The following is a 20,367-nucleotide window of genomic DNA, read 5'->3' as shown; positions in this document are numbered from 1 at the left end:
ACTGAACCCACACTAAGCGAAGGAATGATTCAGATCTGGAGTTCACGGAAACTCTTCGTGCACACGTAAAGGATTATTAAAAGTTGGAGAAAAAATTATGAAACGCCTCGTTTCGCCCTTTCCACAGTGTTCGCCTGATAAAATCGTGAAAAAGCTTAGCATTTCATTATTCTTTATGTAGGCCACAACGGTTTTCTTTATGAATACGAAATCGAGATCGGGGTGGAAGTTTCAAAGCATAGCAAGATGCGGAAATAATTCGAAGGCCCATTAGTTTATTCCTTGTTGTTGTTCAAGTTATTACAGATTCATATGCAAACTGCGTTTAGCCCAACAACCATCGAAGACATTTCAGAACTGAATAGAATCGATGAAGTGAATAGATGAGTCAGAGTATTTGTTTAGTTCATCAATAAATTACAGTATTTTCAGGGAGATATATAGATTGATTTTGAAATGTCTTATCAAACTTTCTAGGTTATAACAAGATTTCAGTCTCAAATTTGTTCTTATAATTGGATGGTTAGACGACGCTAATGTCCGACCGAAAGTTCGGTTTTGGTTTTGGTCGAGTTTCGACAAAAAAAACGGGTTTCGGTTTCGGCGGAAAACCTGCCGAAACTACGACCGAAACCGAAACTGCATTCGGGAGTTCTCGGGCTGTGATCGATCATGTTCGGCGCGTTGAATTTCATACTAGCAACGAAAACATTTGGTCGCATTCACGTGCCTGATCATGTCGTGAGTTACTTTGTTTATTACATATTGTGATTTTAGGTAGCAACTTATATAAGTTATTTTATGTTCAATAGTTTTAAAAAACCATTAATAATATTCAAACGAAAAATCTACATTTACTCAAATAAACAATTCACCTATTTTAAGTATTTTTAAGGTGCAATTAGTTTTTTTTTTAAATAAGGGGTTATTATGTTGATTTGTTGATTATCAATAAGTGAAAATGTCGAAGACTGCATAACGTGGTGATTTAAAGTTGAAAAATAAAGACTGACTGATTATAATAACGTTTTCTTAATTTTTCCCTCAAATCATAATCCTTGTAAGTTTCGGTTTCGGCTGAAACTGAGACCGTTACCGAAATTCGGTTTTGGTTTCGGTCGTAAAAACCAATTTCGGTCTTGAAAACCAGTTTCGCTCGGACACTAGACGACGCTCAACTTACACCGTGGAGAATACGATTTTTGAGTCACATGTAGAACACATGTGGAATTCTAGTTGCTCGGACATTGAACTGGAGGAAAAAATTATCATTCCGATTCGAGTTTCTCTTGTAGAAACTAGAGCGATTTTTCGAATTTTTGATAAAAGTCACTGATTTTTTACATTTTATTGATAATTTAATTTTGAATTACCAGTGGAGAATTATTTACTGACCATCATAGTCTTTCCAATTCAATATTCGTGTTGATCATTGGCATATGAATGAAAAGAATCTAAAAATTAAGTATAGAAATGAATACTTTTTGTATCTTTTCCAATGTGTAAGGGCTGTGTAAGTCCATCACATCCTGGTGAAAACGGTCTTCTTGTTCTTCTGAGTAGACACCCATATCTTCTTGACATCGTTCAAGTGAGAATGTAGTTTATGGGACATTCTGCAGCCCATAATTCAAAAACTTTCAAGCACATTTTCAATCATTTCATCAAAATAGTCAGCTCTGTTATTTCCAAGAAAACCATCAACTACTGCTTCGAGACTCTTCCAGCATTGTTTTCTCGAACATTGAGACTGACTGTGAAGTCATTTTTTTTTTCATTAATTGTTTAATTTGTGGTCCAACGAAAATACCCGCTTTGACCTTTGACCATTGGGAAATAATCGCATTATTCAAAAGCTTTGGAATGCACATCTGGTACTTTTACGAGCTGTTTTATTAGGCTTAATTGTATACGTAACGGCGGCATCAATACATTCTTAGGCTCTTCATCTGGTTCCGACTTCACATTTTGATTTTCGATCTCAAATTCGTCTTGATCAGGCCATATACATTGTTGGTAATATGATGACTCTGCTCTACTGTCCCATAGGCAAAGGATATTCAGTATAACCGCCTTGCATTCTCATCTTAAAATCGCTCATTACTGTCAATTGTATTTTGTATATTTTAACTTTTCCACAATTATCACTACACTCTCATAACTTTACTTAAGCAATGCAGAATCCTAGGCTAGGAGAATACTAGTTAATTTGTTGCCGTTGTGGGGAAGAACTGCTTTTAGGCTTTTTGAAGAGCTATCGATGCCAACCAGACCGCACGAATGGTATTCTAATTTCTTCGAACGAATCAGTTACGGTATTGCAGTAACAAATACTGGCTTCGGTCATGAAAAAACATTGAAAAATTTCATGCTGCTCTTTTCAATAAGATATTTATACATCATCTTCAAGCAAATTCCATTACTTCAATCGTGAGCTTAAAATGTCTGTTCTACTCTTAGATAGGTTTAGTTCTAGTGCTAAATCATCAAATTCCATAAAATTGATGGATGTAGCTGTCACTACGTGGTAGGAAATCATAATGAAGGAAAGAGAACTGAAACTTTCTATGTTTTTTACCACCAGTTTGATGTATAAGTTTGAAAATGTCCTTATAGGACGAAACGACAGTAACGTTAGTTACAAATAAAAAGAAAGTTTAAATTATCTTTTCTTCATCAAATTCCACTAAATTTTCACAAAACTCTGCAAATTTCACATGAAATCACCATCATTGGTGTTGGTCAGTGGTGTACTGGTGAACTGCGAAATCACCTAATTCTGAGCGTTATGAAACCGGAAAACTATCATCATTCGGTATTGGAGATAAAGTTGAAGGAACATCAGGATGACAACAAATCTTCAAAACTCACTTATCGGTATAAATAAGACAATACCAAACTTTGAAATTTGAATATGGAAGTTAGAAAGTTTTTTGGTGTCTAGAATTGGAATTTAACCATTAGAACAAAAACTCAAAAAGTTGATGAGTTGTGTTACTGACGCCTCTTTTCCGGGAGGTTACCAAAGTAAATTTTTATTTCAAAAAATTAGTACTCGCGGCTTGAATGTATTGTTTGAAAAATATTGTTTTGATAACCTATTGATGACCTCAAGTAACTTGAGTTACTTGAGAATGGTCCAACAAACCGAAATCGATCGTAACAAATAATAAACTCAGTATAAATTAGACAGAAGTTATTTTATTTATCCTATATGTTTTGATAATATTTCAGTACCGTTGATCAACCTTGTTAATACCTCACCAGCGACTAGCACGTGTCCAAATGATACAAAATGTATTGTTTAAATATGTTTTTTACATTAACCAGCTATCGCACCCCTATGAACAACAACTCTCAGAAGTCGAAACTTATGCGAGCTAAGGACTAACGAGGTCTTACCTTTTAACGTGTGATTCCTAACACGGGTTGGACGATAGCAAGTGAAAATATATCGTTCAACCTGGAGTTTGAACCATCGACTCACACATCGGCCGAATGACTGAGTGAACAAAGCATCCACGTCGAACCACCCTCCTAGCAACCACATTTTCACTGCCAAACGTATATAATTCGAATGACGATAAATAATAATGCTGAAGTGTATTTAGAAAATTTTAGAAAAGGTAGGTAGTGTACGAATAATTCGCAGGATATATTGTGAACATAACAACAGTGTTAATAGTGTTCAATCTGTTATCCGAAACGAGCATAGTTGTGAAACAGCATTTCAATGTGTTTTAGACGATTGGAAGGAAAGTATGGGAGAAAATAAACTAGTAGGTGCAATATTTCTTGATCTACAGAGGGCTTTTGGAATGGTGGATACAAACAGATTAGTGTCAAAGATGAAAAATATCGGTATTGTGGGTAAAGCATTGAAATAGTTTGAAAATTATGTGAGAGAATAGCAAACAAAAATTGCTACTGAATAACATATAATCCATAGTAAATGGATTTGAAGTGCCACAAGGTAGCGTTCTTGGTCCCTATCTCTTCCTGATTTTTTTATATAGATGATATATTGGGGGAAGCAGAAATGTGTGAAATCTATTTGTTTGCAGATGATACCCTCATCTATTTTTCATCCATAGACCACGAAATTTTGACAAAAACGATAAACTTTGCATTAAATTGTTTTTATCAACGGTGCTGCAATAGCTTACTTGAAATATAAATGCAAATACAACAAAAAGTATACACATTGCAAAAAAAAACAGATTGAAACACTTGCGAATCATAAATTGGAAAACAAATTATGCGGAAACTCAATACAAGGACAAAAACGGTGATATACAATAGTATCATACATCCCCATTTCAACGATTGCTCCACTATTTTATACTTCTTGAACCAAAACAAAATTAACAGGTTCTAAAAATCATAAAACCGATCAATGCCCATCATTTTGTCATGTAACAGACGTACTTCCATGGAACAGATTCTCAAAAAAAATTAAAAAAACATCCGATGGAAGATCGTAATAAGACTTGAAATTTATTTTATAAATGAACAATATTTCATTATACCAATATTTGTTGTAAGGTGTAATTTCGTAGTTTGAAAACTTTTAATATATTTTCCTTTTTTTGACGTTAGTGCAATGAGACTCTACATTTATTTTACTTTTTTTGACATGGTTCGAGAGAACCAGCGATTTCTTTTACATTTCGGAACTGTCACCCATTGAACTGAACTAAATTATTAGTCTTTTACTAAATAAAAGATTTATTTATAACATGGAGGTGCATAAAAAACTATTCCGCCATCTTGAGCAGTCCGCCACATTGGATGAAAAATGGTGCCACTCAGCTGATCATGCATTGTTATTCGTACTTAAACTGTATCCAAAATCCCAACTTAATCGATTGAGGATAAGTGTTTAAATTTCAATTGTGAGATTTGACCCGAACCAACATACAAAAATTGCAAGTTGAATGAAAACTAAAAACATCTGCGAATGAAATTTTCTATACAAACTTCTAGTTTTGTTGCGAAATTTTAATTTTGTTTCGAAAGCTAACATTGTTAAATTCTCCTAATGGAGAATAAAAAGGCATGGACTCACTTTCGTTACCTAAATTTCATCAAAGCCCAGAAAACACATTCGAAACAGTTTTGTTCTTCAACAAATATCTCTTTGAAATGATTCGTATTTTATTTTACTATCAATATTGAGGAAACGTTGAAATTGAATCATTGAAAACACAAATCTTTGATACAATTTTTTTTGTTTCGTTTCCTGGAAATATAAAAATATTCATCTCTATTAATTAATGATTTTATTGCCTTATGTGACTCCAACTATGTTCTTGATTAGATTTTCCAGAGCGGTTGAAATATAAATAATGCACAAAGAAGTAACAGACCTGTGAACACGCAAAAACTATACAAACGCTACTTCGCATCTACAATTATTTCTTCCGACGCTCTCGCTTAAGTACGTCGCGACGCGTTTCGAAAAAGAGAACGAATAATCTTCCGGAGAACGGCGGATACCGGAGCGAAAACATCGAACGATGAACACAAACTAAAACTTGTCCGTTGAATAAAGCTCCGGTGGTAAGCTCTCGTAGCTTTTCGACGGCGCTTTCCCAACATACGAGTAGAGTCGAACCATGACGGCCACTTTATTAATTTAGTTTCACGATTGCACCACCAAACTCATACCGGTCTTTTGAAAAAACAATAGAGATATTTCTGAAAAATGCAGCCTAGTACTACTGATAAGATCGATGGCAGGTCGAAACAGCGTTGCCTTGTGTTGGATCACAAATGTGTCGTGTTTGAGCTCTGTTTATTTCAACTAGTTGCTTTGCAGTGAAAGCTGCAGTAAAAACAAGAGAAGAACCTCGTCGGCGGTCGATGTCGAAGCTTAGCTTTGCAACTGGAAGCCTCGTTTATCTTAAATATTCGAAAACAATAGCGTTTGTCTGGTGTTCAGTAACAAATGCGTTGTGTTTGGGCTCTGTTTATTTCAATTCATAATGGAACCGAAACATTATTATTAACAGGAATGCAATGCAGTATAATTTCAAAAATTTTAAATTCTCAGCAAATATTCAGTTTATTATTTTGAATATACACAAAATCAATCTAAAATGACGGTCACATGCCGGTAAAAAAAGAATACCAATTTTATAAAGTTTTTATTCTTGACATTCTGACCTATGCATGCATCATTCCAACTTTTTTTTAAAGACAAAACACAAGCACTACAAGAAAATCCTTAAGGCGCTCTCTGAGCGGTGTCTGTGCGAAAGTAGCGATTCACATTGGATTTGAATCACTGAAGATTAAATCCATTTGGAAGAATGTTCTTAGGAAATTCATTCCACATAAAAGCAGTTCTTCAGATGGAAGAGTTCTGAAACATTGAAGTTCGAGGAAACGATGAGTACCAACAATCCATCGCGTATTTCTGATATGTACCGTTCGTGGTGGAATCAAATGTGCCAAGTCACTCAAATACTTCCTGTGAAAGTATCTATAGAAGAGGGACAAATCTCCAACCTTTTTTCGATGTTTCAGACCATCAAGGTCTGAAACATCGAATGGAACATCTGAACGGAATCCAGCAACTTCAGGATATGTTTGGGGGTAAAGCTCCATACATGAGAACCATACTCCAAAGAAGGTCTGAACTGAGCTTTATAAAGTTACTAAGATGTGTACAGTTTTTCGGTTCGGAACAGTGTTCCAAGCTTTCGAGAAGCAGCCTTTGCAATTACATGGTCATGATTGTGCCAAGACATATTGATGTCTATTTTAACTCCCAACAAACTTAACTATCGAAGCAGAAAGCGGCATTTTCTGACCTGACAATATCTTATCCAGTTCGGAGACATTTATCTTCTCCTCAACCTTCTATTGAAGTTGATCTGTTCTTCATTTCATCTTGTGTTGTTGGTTTCTCTCGATAGACGTCTCGTGTAACAAACAACACTACCAAATCTGAGGAAGTGAGGTTTGGGAATCGTGTTAGGCACTGAATGAGGCTTTCTTTCTTCTGATCCAATCATGCCCACATCACCTGGCGTGGGAATGAATGGATGAATACTCGCTTGAGAGGAGGCGTCATATATTGGTATTATAGCAGGCGTCAATAGGTATATTCTCCAATAAGTTGGGTGACTTATTTCAGAGGGAAGTCCTGCAAATTTCTCTCTATGACCTGATTCCTGATTATGCCACCTCAAAAATTCATCAACTGTATGTTTTGGTTATCAACTTTTCTGGTCCAAAGGCGTATTTTTGTTGAGTAATAGTCGTAGTAGTAGTCAAATATTGACACATCACTGAACGAAACATACTTCAGAAAATTTGATTTTTCGCGAATTGAAGTAAGTAGTGACAGTATTCCACGTGTTACGGTTTTGTAAACTGTTTTTTCAAAGAATTTTAAGAACGTGAAACGAACGTGAAAGGAGGAGAATGAAAATCACTCATGAGGTGAACCGTTCATCATCTCCACTCAAGTTCAAAAAATTACAACCCATATATTTCTGGTTCAGCTTCAGTGCCCTCAAAATCCATTTCTTGAGGAACATTTCATTGAGATATACGTTAAGAGATGGATTTTATCAATTATAATCGAAGAAAAATAGAAACATAGTTTGTTCTATTACAAGATAATAGGAATCGTACGTTACAAGATAATACCTCTTCAATCTTCAGCTCGTACAAGTTTCGTCTTTTGAGGGTTGTCTTTCCTAGGAAGACGACAGCTGATCTACGGAAAACAGATTTTGACAAATGCAATTAATTGAGGTCCAAATGAAATATATGTTATAGTTAATTTATGCAAATGTCAAAATGGAAGATTCATCGAACATCTGCCAAAAACTGAAGCTTTCCAGAATTGTTTGACATCTTTTTTTTCAGCAATTAATAAAAATCGTTATCATTTTGATTCAACAACTTAGATACATCTCCAAAAGATATGAAGTAGCTGAATTCTTCATTTTCTGGAAGCTCATAGTGTGGATTTTTCTGCTTTGTTCTCATTTATAGGGTGTTCCATTCGGAAAAAATTGTCAGTTAGTCAAATTATGATAGAATATTTGTCTGAAAAAATTTCAATTCCATTCAATCAAATAGAAAATTTTGATGTTGAATAAATCCCTTTTGCGACACAAACAGCGAAACATAAACAACGAAGTCAATCGCTTTGAAATGTATAGGGTGTTCCATTTAAAAAACACAACTTCAATAAGACACATTTATTACCACCTTGTATTTTGGTGATGATTTATCGTTGATACACACTATATGAATGAGTATTGATATAAAAGTTCACTCACATGGAAAACTTTTTTGTACAACTGTCATTAAAAGTAACATTTTTAATAGTTGTCGGGAGTATTAAAAGATGATGTTAACAAAGTAGCGTGTTAAAAATATTTTTAACACGATTTTTTTCGGCCAAATAGCAATAAAAAACATAGTTATTGAATTTTCGAGGAAATTTTATTATGAACAATAGATATAGATAGAATTAAATTCTGATAGAAATGTATTATATACATTAATTACATTATTATTATTATTATTATTTATGAACATTAATATGAAAAGCACAATTAAAACAACTGCTGATATTGATACCTTGCGATGTTGAAGAGCCTTGTAATGTATTTGAACTATCTGAGTTGACAATTTCATGGGCATTAACATTTAATTCTTGAAGTGAAGAGGACGATGCTGTACGCTGGAGCTAGCTGTTGGGATTATTCTCTCAGCAATAGCCTTTTTATGAGAAATAGATTGATTGATTTGACTCTCAGCTACTGTTGTAGATTTCCATCCTCCGTGCTTCTTCATATCCGTTATATTTGCTCCTGATTCTGCTAGCAAAGAAGTAGAAGACCTTCAGAAACAGTGACCTATATATTCCTTTGGTTCCGCGAGGTTCAGAAACTCCGAAATGGTAGAGGGTGTTTTCCGAAACGTGTCTATACCAACTGGGTTGGCACTGCATTTATAATTTGAGTATTTCAGAAAAAAACGTTGACGATTGGTAACGTTGATGATTGGTAACGTTACTTCCGTCGGAAGTAATGCAACGTATTTAGTGAAATAGTCAATGCAAAAATAACTACGTATTTTCGTTTTTGTATTTGGAATTAGACCAATCAATGATTTATCCAATAATTTAATGTCTCCTATTAACAAATGGCACAGCTCTCCACGCCGGCAGGCTACATATATTCCGAAAACAGTAGCATCTTTTATCATCAAATATTTTTCATTTGGCGCCTCTGGACTTGTTCAAACGTAGGAGTTTTTGATTTTTTGGGAATATAACTTTCATTTTTCCACTTTGAGAATGCTATTACCTTGAATTATTTGCTTGTATTTACACCATTTTTAATGAGCGCACTCGACTTTATCATTGAAAACTTGCTCCACAAAGTTTACGAGTTCCATATTTTTTATTTCTCTTCTAGATAAAAAAAAATCAGTTTTAAATCTGTTTTTCCGTTAACCAATTGTCGCACCCCTACGAACGACAACCTTCAGAAGTCGAAACTTGTGCGAGCTAAGAATTAACAAAGTCTTACCTTTTAACTTGTGATTCCTAACACGGGTTGGACGATCGTTGGAAAATCGATCAATCAGACTGAGGCTTGAACCAGCAACCAACACGGCGGTCAATTCGAGTGAGTGAACAAAGCACCCACGTCGAACCAACCGGCTACCGACCGATTGGCTAAGAAGACGGTTTCGCTGAAATTTCCCTCGAAGTTTCTAAGTCTACACTAGTTGAAACAATTAGTATATGCGATGTCGTACTGCTCAGCCGATTTTTTTGGTAACAATTCAATTGAAGTTTTTTTGCAGCCTCTTCAATATCGTCAAGAACACAGAATTCCTCACTATTGTTCTTTATTATGCAAGACATTGAACACCAGCAAGAACTTTAAATGTGACTTTAAATAAAATGCGTGAGCTGTAAACAATACTGATGAAAGGAAGGAAGTAATGAATTTGAAAATGAGTAACTCTATACATGGATGTGTAGATCATGCAAAGAAGTAACTTTCAGACACAAACTGAAAGAAAGTCCTCCTGAAACAGCTTTTTTCATATAAACATTGAATTACACGAAAGAAAAAAATTATTTCGAAACAAATACTTCTATATGAACACTGAATTATACAGAAGATACTTTTCTTTACTCAGTTTTTATTTCAAACATTCGTTGTGGAATAAAATCAGATATCATTCACATGAGTTCTACTTAAAATGAATGGTAACAAATTATACTCAAATGGAACACTGTCATCCTCACTGGTATACATCGATGTCTCGCCGTAAGATACCTGCCCTAAGTCCGACCGTACATTGTAACGTAATATTTTTTGTGGGTTCGTTGAAACACCACTGAATTCAACTAATTAAAACAATTTCAATTGTAGTTTTACAAATGTCACGAAAACACAATATTTTACTTATTCAATTTGGTCCTGTTACTGATTTGAAATTCACTGTCGAAAAGCTATAATACAACCTCGATCTTAGTGAAAAAGGGTGTTACATTCTTGAAGCTGGAATTTGAATGCTGGATCTCATCGGAGAGGGATGCTGGGTAAATGGATTTTCAACTGATAATTGTATAATATATTCCTTTCGACAAAGTAAACGGATGTGAAGGTAGTCACTACAATCTTATGGCCCAGAAGTATACTTTTGAGTTACAGTGATAAGATAGGTAACCTTGGGTGGTTGCAAACTTATTAATTAATCACGGTTTTTCCTTCAGCATCCAAGTTGTAGCGTTTATTGACGGGGACAGATTCAGTTCGGTTCCTGGGTTCTATTTCTGGTACGAATATATGAGGAAAGATCCTACTTGTCATGGAGTGTATGAATAGCCAAGTCGAGCTACCAGCAATACGATATAGGTTCCTCGTAAGTGGTTCAGCCGAACAGTAGCACTAATTCCAAATGATAGCCTGCATTACAGGATGAGTTCTGTTGTGGGCTACCGGAGGAAGAATAAGAAAGATTGAGGGTAGGAATAAAAAGACCGTAGATGATGGATGGCATTACTAGATAAGATTGTGAAAACCAAGGTATTTTACAAATATCCCCAAAATAGTGAGTATATTATATCTTCAGATAACAATTATCAATATTTACTCGTGTTTTCAATTTTCGTTCCTAGAATCCACAAATGTGTTGAGCTGAAACACTTGCTCAGGAAAATATTAACCCAACTTCTCTTGATAAGAAATAAAAAAGTGAACCTTTTTTTTCTTGAAGATTAGGAATTTTGCTCCAAGCTCGAGCTCATGTGATTACTCTAAGGAATTTGAGAACGAGAAATGATCAACTGGAAGAATGAATATTTTTACAGGGTGATTACTATTAATTTATTGTACAGAGTAATTGTACTTATGCATTTCAATTATTAGTATATATTTCGTGTAACAGTAGAATGAAATATTGAAGGTGTGTTGGTATTCTATTTTGAAATGATACATGGAATCGTAACAACTACTAGCTCCATGTTGTAGTGTGCTTTAACATTGATTTAGCCTGGAAGTGTATCTCGAAAATACAAGATTATTTCCATTGATGTGTTTTTCGCAATCTCGAGGATTTGAAAAAAAATTCTTGCAATGCATTGGGGTAATTTAAGGATATTCAGACTTCAATATGTCACGTTAGGTAATTTGAAGTGGAAATTATCACTTGGATCATCAGCCCACTTATATAAATGTATTATTGTTATGTATCATAATTTTTTCATGTTTTTGATGTGAACAGAAATGCCTAAATTTTATTGAGTTTCTATTCGATTGAAAAAACTCTCCAGTGAAATATAACATTGACGTCAACAGCACCCCATTCATAAGTTTCCTATGTTGCCAGAGTTAAACAAATGTACATCATTTTTCATCCCGACATCAATACTACATTTTGTGTCGTGGTAGGTTGCAAAATCGGCTTCGATAGTGAGGTTTCAATATTTATGAATGTTCGTTTATCTGCTCGAACGGATCTAATCCAATGGAAAGATTTCCCTCGAAGTTTCCATTTGCAACCCCGACTGAAAAGTGGTAAACCGCCAGCTGAGGTTGTATTATTAATTTTCTTTTGAGTAGTATCGATGGCAAGTGGAAAAATTCGTTATCTTACTAATTAGAAGTATAATAGCTCTTCAAGACCTATAATGGATTTCTCGTTTGACGGAAATACAACCAAATTTTCCTATTTTGTTATTCAAACGAAAATGCTATACTAAATGCCATGAGCGCCATGGTCATCAGCACCAAAAATTCAGTTTTGAATAACGATAACAATAATGAGATGATTTTCGAAGCAGATACGTTTGAATGTTGCCTTATTGAGTTTTCAATTTCTATTTCAATAAATTTCTCAAGAATGTTATATATTATAATAATAATTGAGAAGGTGACGAAACATTGATGAATATATAGATTAATCTATTCATTTATAACTTTTCAATTGTCTTTCCTGGTCGAAGGAAATATAATTGAAAGAGTTTGAAAATATAAATAATTTCTGCAAGAATTGTTATACCATCAATACTATTAACTATTAATATTGTTGAATTCTGAAGATCAATTGTCTTAGCGCAAAAGTGATGAATGACAATATACAACTCACACAAATCTGTTTTGAAAGAATTCCACCTAGTTAGGAATCACTACCTCGCACAAGTTTCGACTTTTGAGAGTTGTCATTCATAGGGGGGTGACAACTGGTTAACGGACAAACAGATTTTTTTAACAGTGCAACAATTGTTTCTACAAACAGCATCATGGCATCGATGGAAAACCATCGGTCACCTTCTATTGTACCGTTTCCTTACCCGTTTCTTGATCTAGAGCAAGAAAGCGGTACTATAGACTAACTTAGTTCCACCGGGATGGGAGAAACTCCAAGAATACCAATAAAACAAGAAATACAGTTTGATAAATTGATGGTTGTAGCCTTCACTACGTTGTAGGAGATCATCCTGAAAAATGAGAAATGAAACTTTCTTTGTTTTTTCACCATTTTTATTTATTTGTAACTGATGTTATTGCAGTTTTATCATATAAGGACATTCTCAAACTCTATTGTAAGTTTGTTGGATTGCGGTTGCCGTATTTCTCAATATTGAATGAGCATTTGAAAATGATAAACAGAACTGCAACTACGATTCTTCAAGGGCAGACCATTAAGTTCAGTGTCACCACAGGTTGCCCTCAAGATGGGGTACTATCTCCGCTTCCGTGGTCGCTCCTGACGGATAGTCTGCTTGGTGCCCTCGACAGACGAAAAGTAGATCTGCAAACTTATGCAGATGACCCTGTCATCTTGGCAAGGTCCACGTCGTGAAGAGTAGCTTGTAATATTTTCCAAAGCACGATGGACTTTGTTTACAGTTGGTGCCTGAGAGAGCAGATGTCTGTCAACCCCTTCACCAGGAGGAGAAAACTGGACTATCTAATGCCACACCGCTGAGGACAGCGGTGGAGTCATTCCATTTGGAACGAAGGTGAAATATCTTGGCATTTTCCTTGATAACAAACTCACCTGGAACGCTCACTTGGAAAAAGTTTTACACAACGCCAGACTGTCCCTATGGACATGTCAAATGATTTGTGGGAAAACTTGGGGTTTAGGTCCCAAACAAATCCATTGGATTTATGTCATGATTGTCAGACCAATGATCACTTATGGAGCAATTGCCTGGTGGCCGAAAGATTTGCAGAAAACGGCTCAGGCAAAGCTCTCTGGCTTACAGAGACAGGCTTGTCTGGCCATCAGTACCACACTGTCAGCGTCCATGAAGACCCTCTCCACATTTTTCTGGAGAGAGAGGCTAGATGGACTGGATATAGACTTATGCACATTGCCGGTTGCACGAATCTATTTAATGCAGAGTGCAACAGACTGTTGGTTGACACTGGAAGTCACAACATTCTGGAAATGACCTCTGACTTTATACCTCCAACTGTCAACTACCAACTGCCTTATAAATTATTGTTCCCGAGTAGGAAGGACTGGATCCTCCAGGAGAAGGAAATATTAAGAGCGGATTGTTGTTGATACACAGATCGATCAAAAAAACCTTCCGGTTTTGGTGCAGGTGTTTCTAGTCGCAGACTCAGGACAGAGATATCAACCTGCCTAGGAACCTATGCGACTGTATTTCAAGCGGAAATTTACGCTATTGTGTGTGGAGAGATTAGAGGAATCCAACTTCATACAAAAGTCATTAAAAACATTATCGGACAGTCAAGCGGCGTTGAAAGCTCTTGGCTCCTACCGAGCAACGTCAAAATTGGTAGCAAATTGCTTTAAACGGCTCACCTCAATAGAAAAACTTAACAGATTGTCTTTGGTCTGGATTCCTGGCCGTAATGGCCTGGAAAGCAACGAGGCTACCGACTCCCTTGCAAAAGAAGATGCTGCAAGCAGCTTCATCGTGCCAGAACCTGTCATTGGCTTTAGGCTTTGCCAAACAAAGATTCAAAACCTGAATAGCGAGAAGATTTATGGACTCCCGGCAGAATCTTCCAGTATTGGCTCACTCCAAGGCGTTTATTCACCAAAACAGTTGTTGGACTACAGTAAGGATGAACTATGATGTCTAACAGGCCTTCTTACAGGTCACTGTCATTTGAATCATCATATGCAGAGACTAGGACTGTAGGAAAACAGTGTGCGCCCGTTCTGCTTGATAAATGATGGAGCAGCAGAGCACATACTTTGTGCCTACCCCGATGGGGATCGAATCAGGTTCGACACAGCCGTACTGTCACCATCTGACCTGAAAGACCACTTACCATACAAACTAATCGGCTTCGTTAAGAAGCTGGGTTCATTTGGTCGAGTGTGAATAGGTGTGAGTCACAATGAACCGTTGCAGGTTGCGGTATAGGGTCGAATGGACCCACTCACCTTTTACTTAACCCAACATAACCTTACTATTTTAGCTTGAAAATATCCTTATAGGACGAAACTGCAGTAACATTAGTTACAAATAAAAGTGGTAAAAAACATAGAAATGTTCATTGATCCTTTTTCATGAATACGATTCACTTGATAATTTTACATTGCAACCTTCGGAATGAATGAATGAAAATACTAAATTATCACTATTCAACGTAATTTGTCACTGGATAAAGAAATCAAAATGTCAGGTTCTAAAATTTTCAACTATTTCCAATGGTTGCTTTAATAGGAAATATAACGAAGTAAAGGGTCACACCCTGGAGTTTAATGCACTGAACCATACAACCTCTGATCGAAATCCTATTTCTAGTAACCATCAAGAAAGTAAAAGGCTACTTCATACTCCTCCAAATAGACTCCTTCGATACTTGAGATCTGGGATTCCGGCAGTATCCAGCAGTAACCACCTCAGACAGATGTTTCACAGTGAGGCCAGACAAGTTCAAGACGATCTCCTCATTGTGTCCGATTTTTCCTATTTCTATGCTATTAGTGGTTTTTATACTTTGATTATTTTCATGCCTGTATGCATTTTATGTAATCAATTCTTATGGCTTTTGGTGCCTGGCTCAAGAAAGAGAATACTACATGCAAGGCACAGAAAAAACCTTTTCCATATTTCATCCTTCGCACATAGAAATCGGTACTGGTTTAGAGTTCCGGAAATGCTACCACCTGTTCTGTTAGTCTGTTCAGACATACACACTGATTATACGTATGACATTACTAAAAGTAGATATCTTTGTCCATACCTCACGTCTCAATCTATATTAATCGTTATGAAAAACAAATCTATGAATGAACAAAAGAAGAAGAGAAGAAATTGTCATTATTTAATGTTTAGGTGATCAGTAGTGATCGGGGTCTAGAATTTAGTCTGTAAGATATACTGTAAGAAATATTTCTGATACGTATGTTAATATACTTTGTGAAAAATCAGGAATATAGCTGAGAGCAATTCATATTCTACAAATATAGTAGATAACTCTATCAGGAAACGTAAATGTAGGGACTAACTTCCTGAATCTTCGACTGACGCTGCTTCAATGTTCATTGTACTTCGATATGAACCACGATACACTGATAAATTAGATAGAATTTCGTGAAAGGAGCTTTCAAATGTTCAAAACTGCTTGCCACTTCGATAAATGTTAGGCAACCCCAAATACAGATGGTTCGAAGATGAAAAGTTTAGGAAACATTGAAGCTAGTGTCGTTCAACACTGCCTGAAACTGTTGAGACACTAGACTTTTGGATGTTTCATTTCAGCCCGTTGTTTGCCCTCAAATCACCCTGATAAAAAATAGCGGGAACTTTCACGAGGATATTTTCCGTTATAATTTGAACCCATGGAATCAATGATGTGCAATTCTGGTATTTGGGAGCACTGTTTGTTTTGAATATATTTTTTGAGATGTGTTTTGCAACTGGGTAGATTATGAGCTTCAATAAAGTCTGTCTTTATCTCAAAACTTTTTTATGAGACGTTGTTAGCTCTCATAGGCTATCAAAATGCATCTGACCAAATGCAGTTTTCAAATGGATTAGGCACCTAGCACCTGTGGGTTCACTCAACATGTGGTTGTTGGACTATTGAACTTTGGAATCAGCCAACCTTCATATTTTCGGATAAGCACGTTTTCAACTGCTGCTGTCATGAATGAAAAACAAGCACACATTAGCAAACTTTTTTTTCCACCGACAATGTTCGAGCCATCTTAAGTTTGAAGGAAAACATTTCATGTAATTTATATAAAAATACTATGGACATAGTACTTAGAATTATTCGTCTTCTCAACAATTTTTCAGTAATCACTATATTATGGTGTTTCAATTTTGTGTTCTAAAAGATCGTATCATCAATTCACTATAGCAGGACACCAATTCGAATAATTGAATTTTGGCATTCCTTAATTACAGAGGACTACAGAAAAAATCCCCAAGCATCAATAATTACTACCTCAAACGAACTTTCAGAGCATCAACCCTCTGGGATGAGGAAGGACCGGCACAGTAATCTAATATAAATTTTCCAGAGGTAGGTTCAAAGGACTAGCGAAAAGGGATTTTTCGTCTCAGAATAAATCCTATTATCTATAATTCCAATTTGAAATGAACGTTCAATTCGATCAAACCATCATCTTGTATTCACAAGGGACATTTTTAGACTATTGCCTTCTTCCATTGCGATTTTTCAACAGCACTGCTCAGTTGATCAAATTATTTTTTCTATAGGAATGGATCGCTTGAAGATCTCTTTGGGGAGTTTAAAATTGCTTTTATTTTAGAAATTCACTTAGAGAAAATCCTATGTTATGATTTTGGATTTGTTTCATGAAATTCGTCAGCACCTCATAAATTATTCTGTTAAAATATATTTCATGGTATATTTTTCAACTCCCTCATCTGGCAATTTGAACTTTCTAGTATGCGGAACATCAGACAGAGCCATTTCCAATTTGAGGTTCAAATTTATAATTAGCTATAAAATTTACTCACTGTGAAATATGAAATGTCTACAGTTTATTAGTTGTTTAAACATCTATTTGTATATTATTAAGGAATTCAAACTAGGAACTTGGGAAATTCTCAATAATTAATATACAAACATTGTAAACTGTAAGAAGGAAATGGAAGAAATTGTCTGAGAGCACGCTACCATCCAAATAATAACTCCCTCTTCGATCAAATATCAAATGCAAACGTTAACTGGTTCTTCCTTTTTCACTTGTAAAAAAAGAAAGGAATGTATGTGTTTTATCGCATATTTTGTTGATGACCCATGTGAATTATTTTATCGTATAGTTCTCTACTATCGAACCGCCCTGGCTCCGCACGGGTGCAATGCTGATACTAGATATAAATTCACCCACCGGAAGTTTGAGGGCATGAAAAAACAGTGATGAAACGATAATTTTGTTTCATTTACGCATCTTTCACCCCCGCGGCTGACGCCCCAGTTGGAATATTCAATAATCCTTCCTTATTGCCCATCTGTATTAGAAAAGCCTTTCTAATTGCACATCTACAATATAAAAATAACCTACATACCGAATTTCAGCGTCAGGTATGAGGAAACAGTGATAAAAAGATAATTTTCATATATAAACGCGCCCCTTTTGTCCACAGGGGAGTGTCCCAGTTGGAATATTAGGAAAGCATTTCTAATTGCACATCTACAAGATAAAACGAACCTGCATACAAAATTTCAGCCTCCGAAAATGTAGCGATACGGAGTAACGGTGATGAAGAGGTAACTTTCAAATCTAAACGCTCCCCTTTTTCCAACAGGGGGCGCCTCTGTTGGAATTATTGAAAATATTTTCTTAGTGCGCATCTAAGATCTGAGAAGCACCTATATACCAAATTTTAGCTTGCTAGGACTCATCAGTACGAGGAAACAGAGATGAATGAATGAATGCTAAGTAAGTGACTCTCCCATTTATACGTATAGATGACAAAAGTACAACTGTTTGTAATTCTTAGTAAAGCGCCCTATCACTATTTCAAATTGTAAAAATTTCTTCTTCGCTCAAAAACATTCCTGAATTTGTCAGAAAGTAGTACTGTTTGTGGACCTATATAACTTCAAATTCAGGCCAGGATCAAGAATGAGGTAACAGGAGAAAAGTGGAAAAACAATGTTCGGCAAAAAATGTTACCAAAAAATCTTGCTAGGCCACCAAAAGAGAGTCTCATAGTGACAACGGCGATGAAACTGACAGCGATAAAACATATCGTATAATAAGAGATTTTCAATTCGAATGAAAACTTTATCAGAAATTTCAATGAAATCGAAAAGAATACGCGACGTTCTGGTGATGTATCTAACCGCGTCAAGTAGGTCGGGTGCTGGATCTGCGGTTTAATTTCAAGGCACGATGAATTTCAACAATGAAATCCTATTGTTGAAAAATTCGAGTTGAGTGATTCAGGTATTCTGTCCATACATTCGAAGATTGTGTCTTTAATGATTCTACTTTTCAACAAATGTTCTTGTTGAAATTTCTTTTTATTTAGGCAATGATATCGATTCAATTTGAGAAATGATATTCTGTTTTTATATCAATGCAATCAGCTGAGAATATTTTACGAAATGAACTTCACACGAATACCTTTCGTCATAAAATTTTTCTCAGATAAATGTGTATTTTGTTTTAAACCTAAAGCTTTGCGAAGCAAAGCAACACCAATCGAGCAGACAGCAATGGACTTCGGACTTCATCATGATACTTGCCCACATAAAATGACTGATAAATAACAATGTTAAAAATGGAAAGTTATTGACAAAATATTGAGGTATTATGGTACTACTTTCGATAATTATTTTGCGCAGTTTTGTTTTTCGCAGAGAGGTATATGCGTTGAATAAAATCGCTGTGTATTTTTCGCCATTTTGGACGGAATTCCAACAACATTCTGTACTTTTTCAATTTTCTGATCATACTATATATAAAGAAACTGAATTTGATTAATTAAGTTAACTTTTTTCTGACGTAGTTTATTAAATGATGTTTTTTAGGGTTCTTGACTATTTTTACTTGTATAATTGTTCCTGAGAGGAACACTAAGTCAGATGACGGTGAATAGTCCTGAAAAACGTCACTGCAACAATTCCATTCAACCAAACAATCTTTATCTGCAGAAGGTTTTTCGCTGATAAACTTTGAACTTAACAAAATTCCTCCGCAAAATCGCCGCAACAAAACGAACAGAAACATCGTGTGGGAATCTGGAACAACAAATCAACCCGGAGCAGCAGGTGTACGTCCGGAGCCAGGACGCAGTCCAGCCCAGGACAGGAAACGACTGGAAGGCAGGACGACGATCCCGGAAAATAAAAACTTTTCCGGACGAAATATCTCTATGAATAGTTGCAGAGTATCCTGTAGATGTTCGGATTTTTTTGTGTAATTTGGAAACTACTAAAGTTGACTTTTTTGCTCATATATACAATGCGTACGTAAATATTTTACCCTCTTAACTTTCGAACGATGCAAGATATGAGAGTCGTCAAATTTTTTGTGAAAAGTAATCATTTTCAGTACTTTTTTATAAAATAAAAACAATACTCTTCTACACTACACGTGCCGTCGAGAGTGAGCGATCAACTTTTATTTCAAAAGGAAAGGGGTGTCTTGTGACAATTCATTTAAAAGGTGTCAACCTCGTTATTATTTAACTTATACATTTGAGCATATGTTCTCCTCAAACATACTGACAGTGAGAGTCTCTATTTTTGAATCAATATATAGGCTAAAAATCGAGAGGAGTCAAATCCGGTGAACGAGTAGGCCTTTCCAACGGACCGCGCTCACCAATCTACATGCCCAGGTATGTCTCATCCAACCAATTCTTCACAGCCATAAGAAATTTGGAGGCGTACC

General features: G+C 35.7%; 1 protein-coding gene across 5 annotated transcripts in view; it reads right to left on the bottom strand.

Moving 5' to 3' along the window:
* LOC111504347 (calcium/calmodulin-dependent protein kinase kinase 1) overlaps positions 1 to 20,367 on the bottom strand; it is a 233,010-nt gene that overhangs the window by 106,946 nt on the left and 105,697 nt on the right. Inside the window, exon 1 of one of the 5 annotated variants that reach the window (XM_074172678.1) lies at positions 5,370 to 5,511. The exons of the other annotated variants lie outside the window; for them this stretch is intronic. The gene's annotated coding sequence lies outside the window, so the exon portion shown is untranslated. Of the gene's footprint in view, positions 1 to 5,369; positions 5,512 to 20,367 lie in introns of those variants that run through there. 5 annotated transcript variants of the gene reach the window in all.

The sequence above is a fragment of the Leptinotarsa decemlineata genome, unplaced genomic scaffold (genome assembly GCF_025532065.1).
Source record: "Leptinotarsa decemlineata unplaced genomic scaffold, Ldec_3_MD MMD2_tig00000133_RagTag_RagTag, whole genome shotgun sequence".
NCBI classification, from domain to species: domain Eukaryota; kingdom Metazoa; phylum Arthropoda; class Insecta; order Coleoptera; family Chrysomelidae; genus Leptinotarsa; species Leptinotarsa decemlineata.
This window is presented reverse-complemented; position numbering and strand designations above follow the sequence as displayed.